This window comes from Anser brachyrhynchus (genome assembly GCF_964034855.1).
Source record: "Anser brachyrhynchus genome assembly, chromosome: 1".
Lineage (NCBI taxonomy): Eukaryota > Metazoa > Chordata > Aves > Anseriformes > Anatidae > Anser > Anser brachyrhynchus.
This window is the reverse complement of record NC_137694.1, coordinates 38,962,803-38,985,730: the sequence shown is the minus strand read 5'-3', so window position 1 is coordinate 38,985,730 and position 22,928 is coordinate 38,962,803. Positions and strand designations below refer to the sequence as shown.

The 22,928-nt window shown below is 38.8% G+C and overlaps 1 protein-coding gene across 2 annotated transcripts in view; it reads left to right on the top strand.

The window, feature by feature from the left end:
- The window catches only part of PTPRR (protein tyrosine phosphatase receptor type R), a 144,633-nt gene that overhangs the window by 21,813 nt on the left and 99,892 nt on the right, over window positions 1-22,928 (top strand). The window contains exon 1 of one of the 2 annotated variants that reach the window (XM_080579606.1): window positions 2,047-2,186. The exons of the other annotated variant lie outside the window; for it this stretch is intronic. The gene's annotated coding sequence lies outside the window, so the exon portion shown is untranslated. Of the gene's footprint in view, window positions 1-2,046; window positions 2,187-22,928 lie in introns of those variants that run through there. 2 annotated transcript variants of the gene reach the window in all.

The following is a 22,928-nucleotide window of genomic DNA, read 5'->3' as shown; positions in this document are numbered from 1 at the left end:
ACTACACTGGTTAAAGACCTCTCCCCTTTGTCCATTGCCTACTAAGACAGAAGCTGAAGGATTTCTAGGTTGACCCTGGTAGGAATACTCTGTTAAAGGATGGCTGGGCAGGGGGGAGGGAATTAGCTATGAGAATGCCTTTTTGACACACTTTATACATACTTTAGTGGTTGCAGCAAGGGATTATTGACTGGAACTGGAATAACAAGGAAACATTAACTGTGAATTTAAAAGACTAAACACACTGTGAAATAGCAAGAAAGATATTGAATGTTGATCAGGAAAAAAAAAGTCGACAACTGCCTGCTTCAGAAATAGGTAATAGGACAATAATTAAATAGATGCTTTGAAATCCATACACTAAATCAAAAATTCAATTGTAGCTTTAATTTTTAAATGTGCTTCCTAAGAAACTCCTGAAAATGGATATAACCTTTAATGAAATAACTGTAATGTGAAGCTTTCAGTAATGAATGAATTAGAAAACCATATGGATACATTAAGTGGAATAATAAATGTACCATACACAAAAGTAGGACATTCATAAATCATTTATGATGTCCTTTCTAATCAGTTCTTGGCTCTTGGAGTCTTAATTGAAAGCCAGGGTAGCTGGATATTAGAAAAACTAAATTTGTTAGTCAGATAACAGACAACTTTCATTAAAGCATTAATTAATTTTAGAAGGCTGAGGGCCTGATACGTTACAAATACTTGCAGAACAGTGCTACTTTATTATTTTTTAAATTATTTTCATTACTGTCTTCTTTTGTTCAATGAAAATTATTCATGTTCTACTTTAACTTGCTCAGCAAGTATGTTGGGATACTATTGTGCTTACGGAATAGTGTTGTCTTGCCCAAAGAATTCCAGATGCTTCAAACTGCTGCATGGTACAGTAACAGAAGTAAGATGGCTATTGCTACAGTAACTGAATGAGTTTCTTCCCTCTTTTTCAGGCAGAGATTTAGAGGACCTGTGGTAGGCAGTTCACTCTGCACAGTCCTTCATGCCATTAGAGGCAAGGGAACACTGCAGAAAATATCTTTTTCCTTTTCACTTTTCTTGTTGTTTTTTTTAAGCACACTAATTTAAACTCTCTTTTTATCACCTTTAGTAGTTTCCTTCCTGGAGTCTAATTTCGTTAAGAAGGTGGCCAAAATAAACATTTTGCAGCACCCCATTATAAAATGAGGGCACAAAATACACGCTGAAATTAATGTGAGGCTTAAGCTACAAGTTTACTTTGCCAAAATTATACAAGTCTATGCCAGAATTATCAGAGATGTTTCAATAAAGTACCTAAGGAAAAATTTTATAGCTGGATTCTAAAACTAAAAAAGAGATTCAGTCTGAGAATAATATTATTCAGTATGAATAGCATACCTTTGTGGTGGTGGTATATATACTTAAAAAAAATAAGAAGTAGATAGGCAGCTTATTTTCAATGGTCATATTTATTCCTGTGCAGGTGTTAAAGTGGGATGTTTTTATAATTAATTCTCCATTATTAAAAGTGAGGGACTAAGTGATGTTGTGAAGCCCTGATCATGTAAAGTAATAATATAATGACATAGCATAGTAAGATGTAGGTGTACTGGACACAGTTAGCTCACATCTATTAAGTCTTGCCAGCTAAGGCCTAGCATCAATGTACAGAGCTGGCCACCTCTAACCAAATGTCCCTTGGAGTCCCAGTGCCCAGGAATGTGTTGCAGAACATGAGGAGCATCAATGTTAGCACTAAGTTAAGGGGTCCTCCTGCATAAGGGCAGCTTTGGTGTCTCCACATTTGTGTGCAGTTAGACTGAGCACTGACTTTATTTCTAGGCCAGAGAATGTATTTCTAGATCAGACTCAAATGTTCTGAACTGTCCTACCCACAGTCAAACCCTTTCTCTCATTCTTATGCAATTTACCTTTCTCCTCCTGAAATGCTACTGGTTTGTTTGGCTGGCCAGCCAGGTGTGTTCAATGATTGGAAATGCTCTCACTTGGCCCACTTCAAATTCACTTTGGCTTTCTCTTGTTACTTTTCAGAGGACTGAAAAGCTGGCTTGTCTTACAGCTATAGGCTTTTCCAGGGGCTAGCCAAAATTTCCTTGTATGCCCTGTTTGACTCATCGGCTGCTAGTTGACCAGTCCTCATCTGTTGAGTGTAACCCTATAAATTCTTTTCATTAAAGGTAAGAGACTTTAGAAGAATCCAGTGCTTTTAGCATTCTGTATATTAACTTCTTTTGATCAATCACTGAAGAAATCAAATACTTCAGAAGTGCATATCTGCTGCTTGAAAGGACTGTTCAGTCACTGTGGCCTCATTAATGTCTTGTGTGTTGCCGGTCCCAGTGATCCCTGCCTTTGCCAAAGAGGACTGTATAAGTTTGGCAAAGGCTGCTAGCTTTCTTTTGTTGTCTTAATGTTGTCATAACTCCCTCTATCCATTCTTCTACTGCTATTGATCTTTGCTCTCTTGGCAATGTTACTACTGTTATAGTTTCTTCAGTTGTAGTAGAAAGACACTGACTGTAATCTTTGGCTCCGATGCATAGTAATTTGTTTTCTTGACTCTTCTACTTTAGCATATAAGCTACATCTTTTCTTTCTTAAACTTTATTCTGCCTGGAGGCTGGCTTATTCTGGCTCGGTCTTTGGCTTTCTTTTTCGTTCTCTTGTCTCTAATTGTTGAATTCTTTCAAAACTGCTTTGAGTCTGATGCAATACAAAGATACCTTCGCTTTGATATCACACCAGCTGCCAACCAGATCTCTAACAGCTTATTAGTTACGGTGTGGATCACCCATTCCTTGCAGCTATTGAGCTGTACAGAAGGCTGATCAAGACCCACTGAAGTGAAGTCTTTGGAGTCAAAAATGCAAGATAAAAATAGTCTGAAAACAAAGTTCATTTTCAAAGATTTCAGAGGTTTTCAAAAAAAAAAAACTGGGACAAAATGGAGCTATTTAGATACTTTAATGGGGAGGCGAGAAGGAAAATGAGTCTTGCATCATGAAATGGCCAATAACCCAGAGCCCAACTTCTGCCACATCCTGGTTGGAGCCAAGCTTCACAAGGAGGGAGGTAGTTAAACCACTCAAATCAGGTCACTTAGTGGCTTTGCTTCAGTTTTTAAGTAGACCTGAGACAAGACCTAGAAGGGGTGTTTTCATTGCACTTGAGATTGGTCTTGCCTTTTATATGGGAATTCTATAAGGACAAGCCTCTTCAAGACACTGAAATGCTTTGCTCTCCTTTCCAGATCAATTTTTATTTAATTATTTGCTCTGAGTAGAATTTGTGGTGTTGGTTGAAAAAAGATTCATCTGGAAGTCTAGTTGTTCAATTAATCATGTGGCATATGGAGAATAAAGCATGAATTCTTTATTCTGAGGCATATACAGATCAAGGACTTGAGCAGAAATCTCCCATAGCCAACAAAAAGCTCTAACCACAGATCTGTTGCTTTTTCAGAAGTAAGTAGATCTCCTTCAGGTCTTTATCAGGTTGGCCCTTAGTGAGATTATCATCAGTGTATTATTTCTCAGCAGTGTAAATCTCACAATTTTGAGAAGTTCTGGGGACAGGAGCCGGAGAAAGAAGCTGTACTTACCTGGTCTTTTGCTAAAAGCCTGGATGAAACAAGAAGGCAATGTGTTGGCTCAACACAGATTATCCTGATAAGGGTATACTGAATTCCTCACACAACCTAGATAGCAGGGAAATTCTGCATCCTTTCTAAAGAAAAAAAAAAAAAGTTGAAGAAAACACTGTAGAGTGAAAATACAAGCCATTACATGTGTGCAGAGAGATAAGACCGTATGCAGTCCGTGTGCGTTATCTGGTAAAGTAGGAGGCAGAAGTTGATTTTCAGAGACAATACCAGATAGGTTACACAAATAGAAAAGAATGAATAAAACTGTAGTGTGGTCAGCCTAGCATACTCTAATGTTCTCTGTTTGGAAATGTCACTTATTATCCAGGGAAGTTTTTTAAAAATTATCCATGAATAATTGGGAGTCATTTAGTTAAAATCAGAATGTCAACTAGATGATAGTTTAAGCCAAACTTGCACTAAATTACTTCTACATTGTTCATTCTTTCCTGAATTATATTTTCTACAGGGACTAATGCTATTATACTACTGATGTGAATTGATGTGAAACTTATGAGAATAAGTGTCCTAAGAGCTTGATATGTTTTGTGTTGCCCAGTGTAAAACTCGTATTTTTTCTCCATTTAATGAGGCATGTAACATATTCAGAATCATTGATTCAAAAGAACACTGCTGAAGCTTTTAAACATCCTTCCTTTTTTGTCCTCTTCTGTAATGGCTAGCCATTCAGTGCTTACCATGCAGTGCTCTCTTCCCTTTTTTTTATCCTCTTTCATTTCTGTAATGAATGTACTGAAGTTCTTACCCCAAAATACCTAGTCTATGCTGCTTAATACGTTTGTGTCGCTATGCGTTCAAACAGTCCCTGATGGTTTTGTTCTTTCATCTAGCCCCTGACTCTACTTCATGTGAATCATACAAACCCTTTAATCATTTCCTTATCCACCTCTTGTCTTTTTTTTTTTTAACATGTGTTTGGGTTTCAGGCTATGCCAGGGAAAACATCTAATCTTACCCCAAATCTTTAATAATAAATTCGAACTCAGAAAAGTTCTTTAAATAGCACATTCATCTTCCTTGATCATGCCCCCATATAGCTGCTGGAAGTGAAACTCTTTTTCTCCATGGAGTGCCACTTTATTCTTCTGCACAGTTCTAGCTATGCATGCACCCTTTCTTCTTCCACATTCTCATTCTTCACACACTCTGCTGTTCTACCCTCCTTTTTGCATCTCTTCACTGTTACTTTTTGTCCCAGACTACTACCAGGGTCTGCCTTGCCTTCATTGCCTTTCATCTTCTTTCCATTCCTCTTTGTGTTCTGCTCCTTCTTTTAGTCTTGTAGCCTCAAACCACATTACTGATCCCTTTTTCCTCTCCATTCTTATCTGTTTTTTAGCCCACATTTCTCTTTACTTCCCTTCGTAGTCTTCCCTTCTGCTGTGCACGCTCCCTTACTTGCCCTGGGCCCCTGTTCTGTTACCAGATCTCTGACAACATTGTAGAAACGTAGACATTTTCCTGAACAGTAACGTGCATCTTCTCGCCGTATATTGTGACATTATGGAATGTGTTCTCAGCTCAGTCTTTAGTCAGATGTTTTGGTCTGTTTTGTTTTAGTAGTTTTTTTTTCTTTTCAATTTTATTTCATTCATAGTATTTAACTGCTGTTGTCCATTGTGAGGTTTTCTAAACATATTTGCTTGTGTTAGGCTAGGAAAAAAACTACTAGAGAAGATCCACTGTTGTTGCTACAGGGTTGCCTTGCTTTAGCAATGCTCCATGGACTTCTGGATTCCATGTGCTGTAAGGGTTATTGTGAAGTAGGTACACTCATGTACTTACAGACCCAGAATTAAATACAAGATGTAACTGATTTCTGAAAATTTCATTTTAAACTTGGGACCAAAATATACTTCAAAGTCCCGGATAGAATTTTGCTATTTTTGCTGAAGTGTTATGGAAGAAAATATATTTTCACTTTTACCACGAGTTCTGACTAAGAGAAACTAAATAGATGTCTGCTGAAAGACAATGAAAAGTTATCTTAGTTGAGATAGATATTCATTTAAAATTAATTTATTTGAAGATTTACATATCAAAGGTCACAAAATAATATAAAGATATGCCTTATTTCTTAGGTGTGGGACATTGAGCAGATTAAATTTGTACCCTATGGAGTTTTGCAGAAAAACATGTATGGAAAGTACCTACAAAAATATCAAATAACTGTACTGTCCACCAGATGTCCCTGTACTCATAGGTGGTAATGAACAATATTCATTCAACTGTCTAATTGCTTTTATTAAAGGCAATTTACACACAGTGTATGTATTTCCCAAGTCTCTGTTAACCACTGCATAATAAGATCATGAATAAATGGCAATTACATTAACGGTATTTGAGAGCTGTAGTTATGAAAATAAATTATAGGAGTTCACTGGTAAGTTTCTACTTGTCATCTCAGTTTTGTGTGTGTTTCCTTCTCTTGGCAAATGGTCTATCATGCATTGCATGGTAGAAGTGATGAACATTAATCTCTTATATTTGCGATTTGTATAAATTTATGTGTGTAAATATAATCTCATAAATATGAGTCAATATACTTCATTTACCTGTCTATAAAAGACTCCAGGTTACTGGAACTGGCAGAACTAGTGAGCTAAAGGAATGAGGCTTTTGTGGAGATTTCAACTTCGGTATATGTTGGAGCAGATGCTGTCATGGTACCTGCATTTGTGCCAAGTATATCATTTCTCTCAGCTGCCCTCTTAGCTTGCCGTGAAGCATGCTTGAGCCAAATGCTTGGCTATCAGCCCTACATGCGTGTCTAGGGACTACAGCAGGACTGCAAAGTATCTCTTTGAGACTGGCCACTCTGGCTACTACCCTCAGATTTGTAGATCACCATATACCTGACCATGCCCTCAGTGGGAGATGGGCAGGTCTGCCAACATCTGCCCTTAAGCATCATGGCCAGCTCCAGGACATCACGCAGCTCTTTAGTGATGCCACCATACAGGGAGGACGCCCCAGCTTCCTTTTCCTTGCGATGACTAAGCAGCCAGCTGCAGCAACCCAGACTGCCTCCAGTCTTAACTTCTTCAATGGGTTCATCCACAGTGGTGAGCACCAGGTCCAGTAACACTTCTCCTCTGGTTGGTTTGTCTAATATCTGGACCGGGAGCTTATCCTTGACATGCTCCAAGAGTCTTCTGGGTTGCTTACAGCCCCCTCTGCTGCTTTCCCAGCAGACACCCAGGTGGTTGAAGTACCCCATCAGGATGAGAGCTTTTGAGTGTGATGCTTCTTGTACCTGAAGCAAGGAGACCTCGGCTGCTGGGTCCCCTTGATCAGACAGCCTGTAGTAGACCCCAACCCCAAGGTGTCCTTTACTGGTCTGGTCCTTAATTTTTACCCACAAGTTCTCCACTGTCTGTGGCTGTTTCTCAGCAGCAGCTCTTTGCAAACTGTCCATTCCTTAACATAGATGGCAACACCTCCACCCCTCCCTTCCTGCCTCTCTCTTCTGAAAAGCTTGTAGCCCTCAGTTGCAGTGTTCCCACTGTGTGACTCTTCCCACCACGTTTCTGTGATAGCAATCAGATTGTAGTTTTCTAATTGCAGTTACCAGCTCCTCCTGCTTGTTTCCCATGCTGCATGCATCGGTGCAGAGGCACTTCAGCTGGACTATCGGCCCCATCGCCTTTTTAGAGAAGCCCTCCCTAATTCTTTTGGGACAATTCACAGGTATTTCCCTGTTGCTTCTTAGTGTCAGTGTTCACAGGTTCTATACTGTCACTCAGTGGTACAACCCCTTCCCCTGTTGAATCTAGTTTAAAACCCTGCTAATAAGCCCTGCCAGCTTGCTGCCCAGAAGGCTCTTGCCCCACCAGGTCGGGTGCACCCCATCCAGTGTCAGCATGTCTGGTGTCTCCCGAAGGTGTCTCTGAGACTGTAGAACCCCAGGCCCTGAGCGTTCACCCAGCTGGCCACACTTGCGCCCACAACACCCACCTCTGCCTTCAGGCCCCACGGGGACTGCCAGAATCTGGAGTTCCTGCAAGTGAGTGTCTGGGCAGCTCTTCTGGTCCTCAGAAGGTCTGTCTAGATGTAGGCCTCTGTCCTGGGAGGTTTGTGGCTCCTCCGTCTGGGTTTCAGCCTCAGCCCGGCAGTTGCGGCGGGTGGACGCCATTTTTGTTCCAGTAGAAGGCAGCTTCTCTTTGCTCCCAGAACAGAAGAAATACATACGTAGATTGATTCATCAGTAGGAATCCTGTCTTAATTACTGCCTTCTGGTGTCTAAGCACTGTAAGCTTGATTAAGTAAGGGGAAATCAGTGGGAGCCAAGGGAGGCAGGAAGGGAGATGGAAAGAACAAATTTCTTAACTAATTCGGAGAAAATAAGCCACTTTGCGAACAGCAGACATCCTCATCCTGGTGGGTGTGCTAAGAGTTTCTGTTTCCTGAATTAAGATATCAACAAACACCTTATATTCATTAGATGAAAGTATATCTTGTATTTATGTATATTTGTGTGCATGTACTTCAAGAAGGCATATTGCATGGGAAGTTTCTTTTGACTTTTGTTTGTGATGTTTTTTGTTTCCACAAGGCATTATTGTCTCTCAAGAACAGCAATCAAACAAAATAACAAAAAATGTTAACTTCCTTAACAAAAAATGTTAACTTCCTTAGCCCAGTAAACAAGACATGAACATTGACTTCAAGTCTGAGTATTAGAAAATGCTACCCTGATTTTCAAATCCGTAGACCAATACAAAACTAATTTAATTTTTAGATTTTTTTGTCCTAAATATACATAAATATATTTAAGATTTTCAATTCATGATATACTGTAATATTAATGTAAATAAGCTTCTTTCAGGAAGAAGGTTTAGTAGAAGTAAAAGGTTTTATATGTATTTTAGCCCAACAGAGTGAACTAAATTTGTTTCAGTCCAGTGAGCTAACTATATAACTTAATCCTGTTATTTTATTTGCAGTTTCCTGGATTATCTCTAGCTCTTTAATCTCACAAAGTACCATCTTTATTAAACTGCTTGCATGTGTTGAGGAAAGACACTAGATGAAAAAACGATAGAGACAAGACAATTTCTTGCACAACTTTCTTAATTTTAATGTAGGAATGTACACAACCTACTCTAAAGCCAGAAATGAATTCAGATTACGTAAGTACTTGTAATTTTTAAGTAGATTTTATGCTTAACCCTAGAAGATACTGTATAAGTGTGCAAAGGTATAATAACCAACCTGCGGCTTAACTCCATTTTAGCAGTATGCTGCTAATGCTGAAATGAGAGAGAATATATTTTATAAATACGAGTTGGGCAGATATCACAGCAAGATTTCTAGATTACTCTTTTCTGTAGTTACTTGAAAGTACTCAATATATCTTGTGCTTTTGATGAGCTAAATTTTAATTTACATACCAATCTAAGTACGGATAACTCTACAAAAAGGATAGTTAGGAAATATTACAATATCTGTGCTAATCTTCTATGAGGTGTATATCATATAAACAAGGGCAAGTTTTGGTCAGCAGTGAGCTTTTTTATAAAATTTGCTTCCATAACACTCCTTATAGAGGACTTAAAATCCTCTTACTGTAAACTATTTGGATTGTGTTTACAGACATCGAGTGTAACACCTGGTTTTAGTCTGGTAGCGCTTTATGAGGAGGGTTGACAATGGATTTTTAAAGTGGGTGAAAAATATAGGCAGTAGAGGAATTGTTTTAAGTAACTATTAACCATATACATTCAGTTAACAATAGTTCATGTGCTATAGTATAGTCAAAATAAGGCTGGAAAAAATGCAGAACAATTTAGCAACTCTGAGTACTATCTATATGATTCTTGTAAAATGGAAGAAAAAGGTCTTGGATAATATATTTACTATTATTTCTAATACTCTTTTCTTTCATGCTTGTTGTATCTCCATGCATGTATTTCTACTATCTTGGTATGGATTATAACACGTAGGCATATGAAAAGCACCCATGCATACTGTGAGCATACTTCGTAGGGGTTCCTGTCCTGAGATTTATCCACATCTAGCTTGTGTCTCTGGAGATCTGTTCAAATGCTGGGGCATCTCTTTGCCTGTGCCTTACCGAGGGAAGGGAGCCAGAGATCCCATCTTGCGGACACTTGCTCAAACTGGATGTGCCTTGGATAGATATCTGCAGAGGAAATGGCACTGTGTGCGTTTCTAGTGTGATGATAAAAGAAATGGCTCAAGTTCAGTGGCAGTTTCTGCCTCAACAGATCTTAGTACATATGGAGATCAAAGATACTGGCCAACAGTGAGTGCAATGTTGCAACACAGCAGATGAATTACGAGCGTAGAATGGACTGGACTGGATGAGTGCCGTCTGCTTACAAGTTGCATTTTGCATCTTATGAATATAACCATGAGTATGTCATCTCAAAGCTCTCAGATTTCAGTGAGCATGGACAGCTGCATGCGATTGTTTTGAATTGCTGTTGGGATTGTGTCTGTAGTGCCAGCTAACCTTTCTGTTAGCTCCAGTACTCGCTGTTGGTCAGCATGACACCGAGCTCTGCCTGAGAGCTCCCTGCCGGTCTTTAGACCACTAGAGCTGCCCAGAAAGCAGCTGCCCATCACTTCTTGTCTTGTCCGTTCTTCCTATAAGGGCTAATAGCGTTCATGATATCCTTTTTTGAGGACAGAACTTGTCCTTTTTGCGGACAAAACCATTTTCAGTGAACTAATCTTTTTATGTTTGGCTTTGCTTCATCAGTAATAAACAATATTAAGTCTATTAAATAGTATCCCGGTAATTTAGAGCATTTGCGACAAGTTTTGCAAAACAGTGCTTGAAGGGTGTTTATGCAAAGGCAACACTACTAACTTAGCGTATTAGTTACTTCTCATAACATTTGGATTGCAATCCAGAATAGATGTAATATATTCACAAAGGCAAAGATCCAGGAAAAAAACCTTTCCTTCAGCAGAGCAGTTGAAATGAACAAAATGTTCCTGGTTCTTTAATTGCTTTTCTTTGTGTGACTTGCCATATCACATAATAACATGAAATAAAACAAAAGTGCATCTGTCTAATCTTGTAGCACTCATTCAAGCTGAACTCCCACATACTTCACTTTCAGCCTCTTCCTTTTGGCTGTGCTCCTCTCTGCTACAAAAATAGAGGTGAAAAACCTGTGACAGAAGTGGCACCAGAGAGGTGGTAGGTGGGAGAGCAGTACTTTACTTGCATAACCACAGCCACGTCAGACAGCTTGTTTGATTCAGTTTTTGGGGAGGAGGTTGGGAGAAGAATGTTCTTGTGAAAGGTCCGGAGCTCTGCCCTGGAGCCTGCTTCCTCTGGAGCAGAGCACCTTCCTAATTTCTTCTTTATGCAACCATAAATCTGTTGTGGCACACTGATGTTTAAAAACTAGCACAATCTTAGACGTTTTAGCCAAGCATATCCACGTTTCCAGCCTCTAAAAATACCGTTCTCTAGTGTGTCTGCTTCCTGCTTTGAGCACTACCCTTGTAAGAAACCAGGACATATTTATGGTACACGTTGCAAAGAGCTAGCTGTAAATGAGCCAGCCCAGGTACTGGGAGCAGTGTGGCCATAGTAGCCATAGCTAGGTTAGCTTGATCTTTATTTTTTTTTCTACACTGTACCTCAAAATGCCGTCACATGCACCAGGTGGAACCTGCAGACATTCAGTGCACAGAAGGGACCGTGTGGCCATAAACCCACTTGTCTTGTGGTTCTTTTGCACAAGGTACCAGTGAACGTCCTCTGAGATGCAAAATTACAGAATAGTTAGGATAATAAGGCCTCTGTTTAGGAAGAATATAAAATTTATTGCATGCTGTGTATATGCTAAATAGTATATGTTTATTAGTAATCATGATTAAGAGGAAAATTCATTTTTAATTTTCTGCTATGTATTATACATTAAAAGATGGAATGAAATACTGTTCAGGAACTTGAGCATAAAGTGAAACTAGATACCTGGGGAAGATGCTACTTTATTACTCATAAATTACAAATGAGTCCTTTTTGCATGTGTTTAGTTATTATTTTCTAAGGAAGAATTGCTAATTGTTAATAATTATATAAAAAAAATACCAAATACTGGTATTGCAAAACATTTACTGGATAAAAGCAGGGAGCAGAATTGAGGACTCGCCTCCTTCTGTGCCTAAAGTGGTCACTAAATTGCAGAGTCACAGTCACATTAATTCTTTATCTGTTCCTTCCAAAATCTGGACTTCATATCAATGCACTGAACTGGCTTCAAAAGGATGGATGGAGAATGCTAAAAGTCCTAGAATAACCTCAGGCTTGCTAGACTAATCTCATTCTTGGGAACTGTGGCTTGAAGTCTACTTTTAAAGAGGAGAATATTGAACCCACGTTTTTTTACTCTAGATGACATCCCTAATCTCTAAATTACTCAGGAGTGAAGATACGATTGCTTCTATATTGTATTGGATGTAGAAGCAGCCTGAGCATAAGCAAGCGAGCAGAGTCCTTGCCTAGACCTCTGGGTATGACTTGCACTCATGTGGAACAGGATTTAAAACATGCCACTGTTCACCGTGATCTTGGTTTGGTCACCAGCTCCAGCACAGATTTTATGCATGGTCTGTCTGCTTATGCCTCAGTTTCCCCTCTGTTCAGTCAGGGTGTTAGTGATTTTGCCACAAACAGAGCTAGCTGCACATACACGTTCATTAACAGTCTGTGAGTTTCTCAAATACAACAGTAATAAACATAGAAAGGAAAAAACACCTTCAAAATTAAAAACAGCATACACGTATGTCTCAAAAGGTGCTTGCAAAGTGAATATTCTCACACTAACAGCAAGGAAAATCTGTACTCCACAACCTTTGTGGAGAAAAGATTGATTGAATTGCCTAGCTTTCTGTGTTCTCATTGTTTCAGCGTACGGTAGGTTTATATGTCTTGGTTGAGTTCAATAGCAAGAAGCTTGATCCAAGAAGAATGTGGTAGGTGTTTTCTAGCTCCGTATTATCTGAAATCAGATAATTCTTAGTCTTAGCTAAAAGCACAGGATGCTTTTCACTGCAGATTTTCAGAAATTAGTTCAGTGTGTTTAGACTTGAGCAACATCACACAAAGTTTGCCTTAAAATCAGAGTTTTGGGAAACTCATTTTTTTAATGCTAGCTCCTATAGGTGATCCAAAGCATAAACATTTTACATGCAGGATATCCCCCCAGAGCTGTAATACTTAAAATGAAAATCACAATTCCCACTGCAGGTAATGTATAGACCCAGTTACTGCACATAGTATGAGTCTTTCTTTTCAGCACAGAGCAGTACAGGCTTGTTGGTTTTTATCATGAGTAACTCTTTAAGTAGGATGGATCTGGCTTTACCTTACAAAGATGGAGCATTTGTTACAAGCTCATCTATTGCAAAAAAACAAAGTATTACTATAACCATAAAAAAATCTGACATGATGAGATATGTCTCCTGTAGAAACAGATCTACATTTCCTTCCATGACAATTTAAAGAAAGTGTTTTAGTGAAACTACTGGTAAAACTGTAAATCAGTCTACAAATATATATATATTTTTTTTGAGTGAAAGGCTTAATTTGCAGGAGAGGTGCTGCGTGCAGATGTTGTAGGTAAGGCAAAGCAGGGCATGAAATTAGAGGCTGCCATCTGCTTTTAACAAATTCTTTTGTCTGTTCTGCCAGACAAAATTTAAAATTCATGATTAATGCATGGTGCTCAGTTTGAAGCCACTGGAGTGACAGACTGAATTCTGCTACAGCTAACCAGGCAGGTCTGGGAGGTCAAAGCTTACTTCTTGCAGTCCTACACAGGCAAGAGAATTCTTCTCTTCCTCTTCAGTATCTCGATTTCAGAAAGCTTGCATCATCTCCAATATGTTTTCTTGAAAAAGAGAAGGCTGTAAGAAAGAGATGATTGGTGAGACCCCATTCATGTTATTACATGTCTTTCAGTGATTTTCAGAGGCTGGTGGTTAACACTCCAGACGATTGTCCTAAACCAGAGAAGCTCTGTAAGGAGTAGTGATTATAAATTGTAATTCATTCATTAAGGTATTAAATATAAAGGTAATAGGGCCAACTTTTACAGTCCTCTATACCTTTTTCTTTTTTAATTAGGGAAATCCTCTGAGTTGTTTTTCTTGTCGAACATTTTGTATATTTTATAGAAAACTAAATATATTTGTTAGACTGAAATTCACTTTATCTTAGTTTTCAAACCTCTCTACACATTATCATTTCTTATTAGTTTCCTTTTTCCTGTTATGTAATTTAGTAGAATTAAGCATACCTGTGTTTATTTCAGGGTTGGTTTTTAGTCATTATGTTGTGTTTTTCATTCTGTGATTCTTCAAAACTTCAAGCAATTTGGGTAAGTTAAAAGGAAAAAATAACAAAAAGATACAAAGCACAAAGAGAAAAATAGGAAAACTGGAAAGGAAACTAAAGTAAATCACAAGGCTGGAAATCATTTCTTCTATTCCAGTTGATGGCAAAAAACTTGGATTGGGGATGAGGAATCAGAGGGGGGAAAAAGATGTATCATAGTCTTTGTTTTCCAAAACTAAATCAATGTAGGAATTCCAACTGGAATTTGCCAAATTTTTTTTCCTTATAAATTTCATATTAAAAGCATTGAAATATTGCTTTCTTTAGTAAAAAAATAAGACCAAGTTACTTTTTAATGGGAAAAAAAGTCAAAGAAAATATGTCATACAGCTCTTCTTGGGCTGACAGCTTTTTGCTCTTGTGGATGACAGTCATGATTTGGAAAAGCTGAGGAGCTGTTCTGTTTGCAATGATCTGAGAAACATCCCCCAAGCTGCCAGGTACCAAGCTGCTGTTCTGAGAGGTTACAAACACCAACAGCGCAGTCTGCTGTTCAGCAGCTCCATCAGCTAAATCAGATGGGCACGGGGTATTTCTAGGTTTCATTTGTGCTGTTGCACTGTCTTGTATTTGACCTGATGATACTGGTGGTGATGCAGTTAAGGAAGAAAAATAAAATCTCCATTAGGAAGAAAATACGGCCATCTATATTAAACTTTCAAATTTTAGAATCGTAGACTCATAGACTTTTAGAATTGAAGACTCATTGAATGGTTTGGGTTGGAAGGGACCTCTAAGACCATCCAGTTCCACCCCCCTGCCATGAGCAGGGACACCTCCCACCAGACCAGGTTGCCCAAAGCCCCATCCAGCCTGGCCTTGAGCACCTCCAGGGATGGGGCATCCACAGCTTCTCTGGGCAACCTGTGCCAGTGCTTCAGGTACTAGGCCTCATATACTTTTATCAATAAAAGTAAGATAGAAAGCAACAAGAAAAAGTACATTAAATTATGGCTCATCTCGCAGAGTGTGTGATGGATAAGCCATTAAAGTTCTAGGTTCCCCAGCTTTTCTCGGAGTATCCACCTTTCCCAAGAACTGCCAGCTTTATCTGCTGTGTTGTCAGCTCTACCTCCTTGCAGTCGCAATACCTGGGCAAAGAAGGTCGGTGTAAGCATGAGGTTTTGCACATGACTGGGCATTGTTCTGCAGTTGTAATCAAAGGCTGGTGTGTGGCCTCTAAGGAATGTGCTCCGGCAGATTGTGCACCTGGGGAATCGCTCAGCAGAGAAGATGCACATGAATGATTCAGGTCAATATCTCCTGAGTAAAAAGTTTGCAGTGGAAAGACAGTTGTGATTGAACAAATAACAATAATAAAAAAGCTCAATATTATTTTTTAACTATTTTTTTGTTAATGGCATTGTGATCCTGTTTCAAATTTTCAAACAGCACAGAATAACTTAAATGAATTTGATTAGAAAAAAATGTATCTTCCACAGAAAAGAATTCCCTTAGAAGAAGTCATGTTATCATGTTTTTAACTCCTGGACTTATCTTGGAAACTGGATATAAAGAATTTGAATCACAGCTAGTCTTCACACTGCATTACCTTCTGTAGGGTTTCTCTAGCTTATAAATTATGCAAAGTGTTTTTAAGGCTTTCAAAGCATACAGTTTCTTTCTAATTCCAACTGTACGTATGTGTGAGTATCAGATGTAAGGTATAGTCACTTTATGATGTAATTGAGTAGTTAGAAAAGGTTGGTAGGTATGAAAAACAGGTATCTACCTGCATGCTGGAAGTACAAAAGTACAATTTCCAGCATTCTAAGGAAAAGAGGTGAATATACAAAGCAATATATTTAATATTGGATGTGTTCTGTCTTTTGTACACATGCAGATTTGTGTGTGTGTGTATGGCATCATTCAGTGGCAGCATTCACTTTAAAAATGTTCTACAAAGCAGACCACGTCTCTGATTTCCCAGCACATTTTCCTCAAAGGACTCCTTGCACAGAACAGTGCTTTATTGCTCTGTCCTACATAACTCCCCATATCTACGTATGATTTTTTGTGTGTATAGCCATATATATATGTAAGTATATATTTTTGCACATTTGATATGCCTCCTTCCCTTCTACTCTGTTCTGGTCAGGCCTCACCTGGAGTACTGTGTCCAGTTCTGGGCTCCCTGCTACAAAAAAGACAGGGATCTCCTGGAAAGAGTCCAGTGGAGGGCCACAAAGATGATATGGGGCCTGCAGCATCTTCCCTATGAGGAAAGGCTGAGAGACGTGGGTCTGTTCAGCCTGGAAAAAAGAAGACAGAGGGGATCTCGTCAATGTGTATAAATACCTAAGGTGTGGTAGACAGAGGGATTTGGCCAACCTCTTTTCAGTGGTTTGTGGGGACAGGACAAGGGGCAATGGCCACAAGATGGAGCACAGGAAGTTCCGCACCAACATGTGAAAGAACTTCTTCACGGTGAGGGTGACGGAGCACTGGAACAGGCTGCCCAGGGAGGTTGTGGGGTCTCCTTCTCTGGAGATATTCAAGGCCCGTCTGGACGCCTACCTGGGCAGCCTGCTCTAAGGAACCTGCTTTGGCAGGGGGGTTGGACCTGATGATCTTTCGAGGTCCCTTCCAACCCCTTCAATTTTGTGATTCTGTGATATATATTAAGTATGGTTGTTATGGTACATCTGTAATATGCTTCATAAACCTAATTTTCACAAAACAAGTCTGTCACAAATCAGACATTAAACAGCCCAGTTAGGAGAGTCTTGCAGCCACAATGCTCAGTGAATTGTCTTGTGTTGTGTTTTTTTTTTTTATTCTGTTTCTGTTTCCGTGCTTCAAAGGTAAACTGCAGACTTGTGCTGAGGTAAAAACCTAAGTTGTTTCTAGGCTGCTCTTTGTTTATCATATTAAAAATCATGGTGCGTTCTTCCCTGGGTGCACACGTACAACTCCCATTAGCATTACAGTAAGTATCACACAAGCACTGAGGAGATGGAATAGTCCCCCGCGGCCTTTATGTTATCCCCTGTGCATTAAATCATGTGGAGCGGAACAAAATAATCTGAAAATATGAAGGCTTTTGAACTAGGGCTATTGAACTGTATTATCCTCGCTGCACTGATTCCACAGAATTGGCACCAGCAGAGCTGATACAGACAGAGTCCCCCAAAAAGTGTGTACAGCTCTTTTTCTAGCCTTCTACAAGGCAGTGAGGAACAAAAGGCTGCTCTGCTCCTGTAGATACAACTGGTAAGTTATATTTGTGCATTATACTAGGCAGAAAAAATTCAAATGATCGGTTATAAGGGAGAAATTTTGTAGAACTTTTTTTTTTTTTTAAAAGTGTTTTTTCATTTATCTGTATGTACTCCGTATATGTGTATTGATGACTAGGGTCTCTCAACGGGTCATTAGAGATAAATTTATAGCGTGGCTCAGCCTTAAAGCTGTCAGAAACATGAAACATTCATTGTGAATGAAGCATTCCATCTTTATAGTATTGAAGAGTTTAGATAATTTGGGGGGGAAAAAAATGCTAAGGTGATTTGTTTTACTGAAACAGCCTTTTATAATAATAACTTACTCTGTCAGAGAGCTTTGACTGAGTTTTTAGTTTGCTTTTTGAGCAAAACTAGAAAAAATATGTAGCCAAAGCTTTAGGCCAGTAGCTTTTTGCTACCTTTGTGCAGTTTCCATCCTCCATGATGTGTCAAACATCTTTTAAATGTGACTTTACTCAAGACCAACCACTGTTCTTTGTGGAAAGTTTAGAGAAAACTAAAAATTCTAATGAAAATATTTTCTGTAACGCAATGTCTGTTTTTTAAAACATACTTGGTGTGTAAATTTTGTGTCTATCCTTATGGAAGATATGCTTAGAGTATTCCTAGCACATTCTGAATGAATGTAACAATCAGGTCAGTAATTTAGTTCTATTAATATATAATCTCCATTACCATGCCTTTATCTGTTTAAAGTTCATTTGTCTTCCTGGCTGTGATCATGAGCTCCTATGCGGTAACCATGGTTTGTAAATATTTGTTCACTTATGGCTGATTGTTGTCCTTCTTACCTGTAATAAAGCTAAATAAACAGCTACAGGCAGCCTATGATTGTTTCATTGGAAGGCTGCAAAATGGTGAATCAGAGTGAATCATTATTTGGGAAATAGACTGTTTTAGAGCAAAGAAAGCCACTCACCTTGTCTTGTCTTAAAAAAATATATATATATATATATATATAAGGATACTATTGGCTAGGAAGGCCAGGCTGCTCCAAATTAGTAGGATGTAACATTTATTTGTAATGTAAAGAGACAGAGTAAAAGGTTACAGAAAAAAAAATCCTTACTGTAAATCTGCCAAAGATGTAGCTTTCCCCTGATAAGGAACAAACTGTTCTTTAAGAGAAGCGTGTTCACAAATCTCACTCTTACAGGACTTGTTTCATTACCCACTGAATTCAGTGGTGAATACCTTGATGGTCCTTGATGGTCCTTGCATACAGCTACTTCCCTGTGAGGTGCACTCATCTCTTCCACCAACAGGCTTTTATTCAGAGGTAATCCCACTGCTGATGGTGGAGGAGGCTGGATGAGGTTGTTTCAGTCCCGGGACGCGAGGCTGGCATGAGAGGTACAGTATGAGGCCAGAGCAGGTGTTGGGGCTACTGCAGGCAGGAGAGAAGCTGTGTGGCAGTGTTGGATGGGAAGCAACAGAAGGGGGGAAAAAAAAAGTAGATATAGATATCAATGCGGGAACGTGACTTTTCTCATTTGGTTTCTTTATTTAACGATCAGGTGGTACGAGTTTAGTTGTTTTTAGATTATGCATTAGTGACTAAAGATCACTTCTTTTTATACCTTTTCAGCCATTTCCTTACCATGCTACATGTCATCTTACGTTTTTTATGTTGCCTCATTTCCTATCTCTTGTATTCATTTCATTCCCTAGAATGGGAATGGGGCAGCGGTAAGGGGAATAGTGGCTATCTCTAGTAGTATTTATTCTGACCATTAAGTTTATTCACATAGCTCAACTGTACTGCTTCCCTAATGATTAATACTAAATTTCTCCTTCCACCTCGCCAGGCAGAAATGAAGTATTGCTTTCACTGTGTAGAGTCCACAAGGCTGATTGATTGACAGCTGGCAGAGACCAGTAGATAAATGAAGATTCCCACTCCATCCACATCCTCCTTTTCCAAAGGTCATTAATGGTGTCCCTCCTACCTTCTTTCCAGAGGACCTTTTGTGGCGAAACTCACTGCTTTTCTTTTCTGACACCACAGGAAGCCTTGTTAGAGAAATCCAGTCTTTACAATCTTCCCCATCTACCCCTGTGAAAAAGCTGCTTAACTATAAGGATTCCAATCTATATTTATACTCAAATTCTTCATTTTTGGATCTTTTTCAGGCCTTTCTCTGCCATGTTATACCAACAAGCACTCCCTTTCTATTTTTGCCAAATATTTCGTAGAAAATCTTCCACTAGAAAATCTTTCAGTATTCTTCCAAATCATGTCATGAGTGGACTGCCTGTCCATTCCATCATATCTTTTGGTAGCAATTTGGTAAGCATCTGTCAGATGAATTGTTTTAGTGCTCCCATATAACTATGTGTCTATCCTAAAACTATGTGAAAGCAGGCAATGAAGGAGGTCCTCATAAAGAATCATCCTGAAACAATTTCTGTGTTTTTTGATCACTCCCTCTCTCCTTCCTCCCACACAATTCTCTAGTGAGTAGGGGAAAATGTTTCTGCAAAATGGTTTAATTTTTTATGAAGCTATTGAAAAGTGCAAGAATTATATCACCTGCTGAGAAAAAGAAAGCCCAAGTGGCCACGTAACATTATTATTTGATCCTGTCTGCTTTAGCAAGAAAACATGCATTGCATACGTTTAAAAATTTGTCTTGGCCTCCCAGGGTGAACTGAGCTGTTCTCAACTTGTTACTAAATTTAGCATGACTGTATCGAAACAGAAAGGAGGAAAAAAAAAAAGCAAATAAACCTTGAATCCTCACTTCCATTAATAGTTAAATGTTAATTGCATAATGTCTTACTTATGAGATTATATGGAACATTCTTCTTCGTTACAAGTGCTGTGATATTATTAGAGACAGGAAAAAAAAGATGGAAAAAATCTGCAAATAAATGTGGTCCTCAGAGAAATAAAACCTTCTGAGATTTTTCTTCCTCTAATAAAACACTTAAGCTGGCCATCAGACTCTAACAAGGAGTACATCTGGGAAAGTAAATCAATGGTAATGTTTCATAATAAAAAAAAAAAAAGGAGCTCAGATGCTCTTTAAAGGTTTTGTGGTTCTGTATTGGTTGTGTTAATGAAGTTCATTCTCAGTAGATGATATAACTGCACATGCTAATGCTTCCTGCATTAGTGAATGAATTCCCTTTTCTCTTATGGCAAAACAAATCTCTGGTGAGAAACTGAATTCATGACAAGATATAGGTCAATATCTCCCATCTGACTAGGCAGATCCTCCCACCAGCCTGGAGATAACGTGGGTAGTAATGAGAAGGGTGCAGGTATTAGTGGAGATTAAAATAAATGAAATGAGCTCTGCTTGTTAGAGAAAGTATCAGTTATTCTGGTCTTGCAGATGTGATGTTTAAATAGGGATGTCTGTGATCAGACAGGGTAGAATGGAAAGTGGAGAAGTAAAAAAGTCATCGTCCTTTCTGCTTTGGCACATAGCTCACGCTATGCCTGAGAATGTTAGAAAGAAAGAAACCTTCCTTTCAGTGAGGATAATCATTTCGTGACTTGTGTGTGGCCTTCTGGCTCTCCCAGAACTGACAGCTTCAAAAAAACAGAAGAGAATACAAACGAACCAGTGTCCATAAGATGCTGGTTAGGCTGCTCTAATGGGAAAGGTGATCCATGCAGAAGGAAATATCAGGCACTCAACTGTAATTATACCATGCCTGAGATGATGGCAAGCAAAAAAAGATGTCAATGAAAACCAGAGGTTGTGATTACCCTTCACAACATCTTCCAGCTCTCAGAGTGGGTTTAAACTGCCTCTCCTTCAACAAGTGATTTGATTTTTATTATAACTGTAGTTTCTAAACCTGATTCATACAGAGAATGTGAAGGAAGGCTTTAAGCCTTTCCAAGAACTCTCTAAAATTATTGCATGAGTCAAGACTTATGAGAGAACATTTTTAAGGCAAGAAACTTTAACGGCTACCCATTCCTAGCAGTGGTAGGACTATTCATACATGAACAGTTTAACTTATTTCCTAGTGATCTTATGTATGTAAAGTAAATAGCATGGTGCACTGATCATCAGACAGACTATGAGTAGAATGGCATTTCCATAGCTTTAGAAGATGATCTTGCAATGTAATGGATCAGAAACTGCTCTGTATTGTTAAGTGTTTTTCATTAGCCATACAGAAATACAGCTGACCCTGCTAAATTTAAAGCTGCTGCTACCTTATTAATAATCTTTTCATTTTGAAGACAAAACTAGATTTTTCTGTATGGATAAACGCTCTAGAACACCCTTCCAATTGCCAGCAGAGAACAGTCACATCACCAAGCCCTGAAGAGCTACAATGAGATGCTCATAGGAGGCCTGAAGGAGTGCCTCTTTGCATGTTCAATAACAGGTAATGCCCCCTGGATAGTCACCTCACATCCTCTGTAGTGTTGACGAGACTTGCAACCAAACCTTCACCGTGTTTCCGCTCGGCTTGATTCCCTTACCTGGAAAGGTCTGAAAAGCTAATTGGCACAGAGGTAATTTTGGCTCCCAGTTGCAGGGAAAGATACAATTATGCTGCAGACTGGGGAGGAGGAATCCACACAGCAATGATGTTTCCCACTGTCATTAAAATATTTGGTAAATCTAGAAGAGTAGGGATCATCGTAGCTCAGGATGAGGAGAGGGAGTAGTTAAATTTCTCCCTGACAGGGACAGGGATTTATATTTCATAAGATGATCTCAAAAATAAAAGTTACTGTGAGTTAGGCAAAAGAACAGTACTATGATACATCCAGGTATTTTGGAAACTGCTAATGCCAGTGAGCAACATATGTTTGTTTAAAGGTCACATTTAGGAAAAAATCATAAATTATCATTCTTAAATATGAACTTTGTAAAACATTTAAGTAGGATTCACAGAAAGCTTTCATTTCTGATGCTTGTAAATAATTAATTAATAGGGGTAATTGCCTGATTTATGTTTTAAAGGGTTTAAAAAAATCCACCTTTCTACTTTTTGCCAGTGAAAAGTGAATGCTAGCTGAGTGTCTATGCTCATTTTCCAGTCTTATATCTTGCTGTTTAGGACTGTAGAGAGAATTACCTTTTCATGCACTGCCACTACCATCTAGTGTTATGAAAAATGCTGAACAGAATTTTTATCACGTGAGTTGAATTAATATCCCAGGGTACTTCAGCACAGTTGTTAAAACAGAGGACATAACCATTCAGTTACAGTATTTGTTGTTACAGATTTCTAGTTTTGTGACAGGAAAGAGAGAAATAACCAAAAATAGTTTCAGGGTAGATCTGGTTTGCAGCTATACCATATGCCCACCACGCACAATATGTCTGATTATTCCAAAAATTGAAGTGTAGATGGTAAAACATGATGAATGAAATATATGGCTGGTATGGCAATGCTACTTCAGAGAAATTACACTAGCAACAAATCTACCCCCGTGACCTAACAGATACATCTATTTTTGGGCAGCTACTTGTAGCTTTTTGTCATTACAGTATGGTTCAGTGTCATATCAGTGTAACAGAGAGGTTCTGTTCCACTCCCAGAGAGCTTCCAAACTGGTTTTGAAACTAAATGAAAAATCATTCCTCTTTTTGTTTCCTCTCAGTTTATTAGGAAATTCATCCTGTCTGGTGTATGTCCCTTTAGT